Source organism: Ictalurus furcatus, chromosome 10 (genome assembly GCF_023375685.1).
Source record: "Ictalurus furcatus strain D&B chromosome 10, Billie_1.0, whole genome shotgun sequence".
Taxonomy (NCBI): Eukaryota; Metazoa; Chordata; class Actinopteri; order Siluriformes; family Ictaluridae; genus Ictalurus; species Ictalurus furcatus.
The window spans coordinates 15462754-15468386 of NC_071264.1; the positions used below are offsets into that span (position 1 = coordinate 15462754).

The window sequence follows — 5633 nt, forward strand, 5'->3', positions numbered from 1 at the left end:
TTATTTATTTGGTAGACTCTTTTATACAAGCGAGGCAGAATCCCAGTTTAAGCATCCAGTCAAACTGTCGAAGGAGTATTTTGACTAAAAATAAAATGTACACTGTTTCCCCTTTACCCAAAAGGTAGATGAACCAAGACATATCGCTTAGAGCTACCTTTTTAATTTCATCACTGTAATGATCACATATTCTGAAGCAGTTCCTTGGTTGCAAGTTAAAAATCGTGATCTTATACAGTGGTGCTTGAAAGTGTGTGAACCTTATAGAATTGTCTATATTTCTGCATAAATATGACCTAAAGCATCATCAGATTTTCACACAAGTCCTAAATGTATATAAAGAGAACACAATTAAATAAATGAGACAAAAATATGATACTCTGTCACTTATTTTTTGAGGGAAATGATCCAATATTACATCTGTGAGTGGCAAAAGTATGTGAACCTTTTGATTTCAGTATCTGGTGTGACCCCCTTGTGCAGCAATAACTGCAACTAAATGTTTCCAGTAACTCTTGATCAGTCCTGCACATCAAACTGGATGAATTTTAGTCCATTCCTCAGTACAGAACAGCTTCAACTCTGGGATTTTGATGAGTTTCCTAGCATGAACTGCTTGCTTCAGGTCCTTCCACAACATTTCTATTGGATTAAGGTCAGGACTTTGACTTGGCCATTCCAAAACATTAACTTTATTCTTCTTCCAATAATCTTCTGGCTTGTCCACTTGATCTTTAGAAAACTGCCGAAGGGCAGCAATGTTCTTTTTTGTAGAGTGGTGACTTTCTCCTTGCAACTCTGCCATGCACACCATTGTTGGTCAGTGTTCTCCTGATAGTGGACTCATGAGCATTAACATTAGCCAATGTGAGAGAGGCCTTTAGTTGCATAGATGTTACCCTGGGCTCCTTTGTGATCTCGTGGACTATTATACGTCTTGCCCCTGGAGTGATCTTTGTTGGTCGACTACTCCTGATGTGGGTAACAGTGGTTTGGAATTTCCTCCATTTGTACACAATCTGTCTGACTGTTGATTGGTGGAGTCCAAACTCTTTAGAGATGGTTTTGTAACCTTTTCCTGATGAGCATCAACAACTCTTTTTCTGAGGTCCTCAGAAATCTCTGTTCATGCCATGATACACTTCCACAAAAATGTGTTGTGAAGATCAGACTTTGATAGATCCCTGTTCTTTAAATAAAACAGGGTGCTCACTCACACCATTGAAAACACCTGACACTAATTTCACCTTCAAATTAAACTGCTAGTCCTAGAGGTTCACATACTTTTGCCACTCACAGATATATAATATTGGATCATTTTCCTCAATAAATAAATGACCAAGTATAATATTTTTGTTTCATGGGGTTCTCTTTGTCTACCTTTACGACTTGATGAATATGAAGATGGTCATGATTTTAGGTCATATTTATGCAGAGAGAGAGAAACTTACCAAGGGTTCACAAACTTTCAAGCACATCCGTAGCTTAATATAAAATGCTCACCAGTGGCTGTTTTAATGCCTTTTTGAACAAAGGTAGTTGACAGAAATCTGAAATGTTGGACCAAAATGTGAGCACTGCTATGATGCACAGCTAAAAAGGCATAACTAGCAGAATGTGTCTCCAGTGTCTAAATTTTGGAACAGTCAAAGGTTTTCTGCTCATGACAGAGGACTTTGTGCTTTCCCATTTCTTTGTAATGTAGCAAGACGCCCTTTACTGGCATATAATACCACAGCACTGTTGTACTCCCACTGTTGATTGGTCAGAAGTTGATTAATTTTCTATAACAGCTCTGACAATAATTCTGTCTGTAATTCAAATCACATGTTTATATTAATGCATTCATTCTAATATGTTATCTATTGAAACTGCTAGAACAGCAACACAGGGACTAAATTGCTGACAAGGCCAAAAAAACACATAAAGCAAGTCTAACATTACTGAGTGTGTTTTAGACATGCATGTAAGACACAATGCCGAACTGATAGTCATTAGCATCCCTTATATGTTAGCCTTGTAGATTGAGTAGCTTGTCCGGTTTAGGACATTGGACACTGATTATCTTTCCTGTAAAACCTGACTTTGGTTAAACATGACTCATGTATAAGATTGATGCAGTTTATGTCTATTGATCCAGTCTGCCGGAAATGATTAAAAGGACAGTCATGAGATTCAAGCATGTAGCCTTTCAACCCTCAACTTCAGACAGGTAGCCCTCTCCTCCCCCACTTCTGTGCTCTGGCTGACAATTGGTTCATCGTTCACACCTGAGCCCTCTGCCGTGGAATATTTTACATCAAGCCTAACATTATGAGCCAAGTAATTATTTAAATTGTTACTATATGCACATTGCCCATAGCAATATACATATGTTTATACAGTTGGCCAGTCTAAAGGTGCTACTTTAAATGCCACTATTTTTTTTAAAAAGTTGAGTCTTCAAACGTTTTCAAATTCTCGCAATGATTTGAAAAAAAAAAAATTCAATATTTTGATGGTTTTCCAAAATGTTTGTCTGGCAGGCCTGTAGTACATGAAGGAATAATCTGGCACAATTGTGGTAACATTTGCAATCGGATGAGGACAAGTCATCATATGTAGCTGGAGGGGTGCTAATTATTGTGTGTGTGTGTGTGTGTGTGGTGGGGGCAGCAGGTGCAGGATGCAGGTCCTCCATTCAGCTCCTTTATCCGGGGGTAAGTGGAGGGTACAGCTGAGCCCCAACTGTCCCATGGGGAGGCGGGGGATGGGGTGTGGGAGACAGTTCTCAGACAGCTTGGCTCATTAGCATTGCAATACAGACTCTGGGAACACACCCACACACACAGTATTAAACTGTTCCTTTGAGAATAAATACAGCTAACTATGTGCCAACGTGCTAGACTGAATTTGTCCAACACTTCCAGAAACATATCGTCTGCTGCATTGTAAATGAATTCTGAGTTCTACAGTCACTGGGGATGTGATACACTTGATTGGAGAGATTTGTGCGTTTCAACTTCAAGTAAAAAAAAATCCACAACGCAGTACTCGTGACATAATCAAACTGCTTGATTTTATAAACATGCCTTTTTGACAGCGGGTGAAAGAGGAATAGGTGCACACTGGATGCACAATATCATGCACACGATCACTATAACAAAACATAATTTGATTGTGTTCATTCAGTGGTTCCTGATACGGTATCTTTAAGTTGTGGCATAATCACAAGCCAAAAAAAAACATAGTTAATTTATTCATTATTTTAAGCACTTTATCCTGGTCAGGGTCGCAGTGAATCCAGAGCATATCCTGGGAATGTCTGAGGTGGGAAGACAATCTGCATCCTGGATGGGATTCCATTGAGAGGAAACTAGTAAACTCATAGGAAACCCATATGGATAAGGGGAGAACATGATAAACTCTATAGAGATAGTAACCTGAGTACAGGGTCAAGCCAGGGACCTTGGAGGGTTGAGGCAGCAATGCTACTCCTACCCCTAATTAATTTTTATTCAAATCAATGTCAGTTGTTCTTTAAAACTGACATATTGTGGCTTTTTGGTGAAGTTGACATTAAAGGAATATTAAAGTGTTTTGAACCTAATCTCTATCGCTACCTGTTTGACTGATAAAAGAATGCAAACTGACTCAGTAGTCTAAAATTCGTAACATATTTAAGATTACAATTGTTACGTACTTCAGATACAGACATTACCAATTGTTTCCAAAGGTGTTTTTACAGAATTTATCCAACTTTGCAATACTGGAGAAATACAGTAAAATTGCATTTGTGGTTCCTTAAAATATCTCAAAAGTTAGATTAGGTTTTACATTGTTAAAGCAGTATAACCACAATTTCTTCCCTATATAGAGTTTTCATCTCTGAAAGCCTTAATTAAACAGATTTATACCACAGCACTGTTTAATTCTTGAGTCTGATTGTCATTGTTCAAATGTGTTGATTAATTTTCTATAATAGTAGCTCTGATAGTAATTCTGACTGCAAGGCAAATCATAGGTTTATATTAATTTGCTAATAAATAGATTAAAAACCAGCTATCATCTGACAAATAAGTCCACTGATGTGCAGTGATACTCGTTTTCTGTGAGGAGACTTTTATTTAGCATTTTTAAAGGAAGTGTCAGCACTTCGCTGCAGTCAGAAATAAAGCTGTAACGTTACGTTTTCTGCCATGGGAAAGTCTTCTTGTTCTTTTCTTAGAACAGGGAAATGGTGAAATTCTTATATTTATGTATAAGCTACAGATGCAGTAGATAAAAATTCAGTTTCAAAAATGTTAGTGCGCTTCTTTAACTTCTTTAATTTGTTTATGTATATCATGATCACATTGTATAGCAAAATCACAAGATGCTCTGATTACACTCTTAATACATACATATATGAAAGGCCTGCGTGTTTGCAGTGCTCTCTGTTAGTAAACCTTTTTTTTTTTCTTTTTTTTTTTATCAATTCTTGATTGGGATTTTTGAAAGCAGCCTGGACTATAGAAGCAAGGCATCATGGGATGATAAAGAAATACAGAATGTATGTGCAATGCCTTTGAGTGCTGCTATATATATTTATAATGAGATCCATCAATGCCTAATCTCTTGGGAGAAGCGGGGATATTGATCTCTCAGCCCTCCCCCATACCTGCTGTCTGGGACTGGGACACACGTCACCTTCGCCAAATTCACTATTTTGTCATTTAAGAAGTTTACCATTTCCTGTGGATTACACTCAAAATGATGAATATGTAACATTTTTGCACCAGTGAGTGCGCAATACATAAAGCAAATGTATTATAGTACAACTTGTAACAGCACCTGAAAGACACTGTGTTGGCAAATTACTATAACAATGTCATGTACATTCAGCAATTTATTTTATTTCATAAGACAGTAAATATATGTACACAAAATGAAAGTCATTAATTCATGGTGCATGTGTCATAATACTGTTGCAACTATACAGAAAGAAGCATTTAAATAATTTACTATGCAGTCTGGAGTTAGTATTGCAGCTAACTGTTTTCATATTGCATTCAAAACATTTGCATTCATGCTCCGGTTCTGTAGTTAAAGAAAGTGGTATAATACTTTTTTGGTATTTCATTTTGCATTACGAATGCATTTTGAGTACTGTGTATGTCAGGAACTAAGGAAAAATGAGAAACTAGAAACTGTGTGAACAATGGGAGCCTTTGTATTTTGGTACAGGACTTGTGTACCTAGTGTGTATTTATGGCCCGGTCTGCATGACGACTAATTTTTACTAGTCGACCAGTAATTCAAAAAGTAGTAGGCTTTTTCATAGTTAAAGCAAAATCCTTTCCAGGATATAAGCAAACAAATCTACAACAGTGTCTGGGAGTCTTTTCTGCCATGTTTAACTCAGGTCTGTAAAAGTGAGTCTGGATAGGTCTCTTTGAACTAGCATGCTGATCTGACTCTAAACATGCTAAGTGGGATTGGATAGTGATGTGCAACCCGTGGCTACACAAGCGCTTTTTCACACAGCACTGGTCACAGGAATTTACTCTGCCAGAGTGCAAAGATTTTATTTAAATGTTATTTAGCTTTAAGGTACAACAAAAATAACTGTGTGAGGATTTCCTTTGGGAACAGGCAGGAATGGGATTACAAAA

General features: G+C 37.3%; 1 protein-coding gene across 3 annotated transcripts in view; it reads left to right on the forward strand.

Moving 5' to 3' along the window:
- The window catches only part of stx6 (syntaxin 6), a 49493-nt gene that overhangs the window by 17589 nt on the left and 26271 nt on the right, over window positions 1-5633 (forward strand). The gene's annotated exons all lie outside the window — the stretch shown is intronic.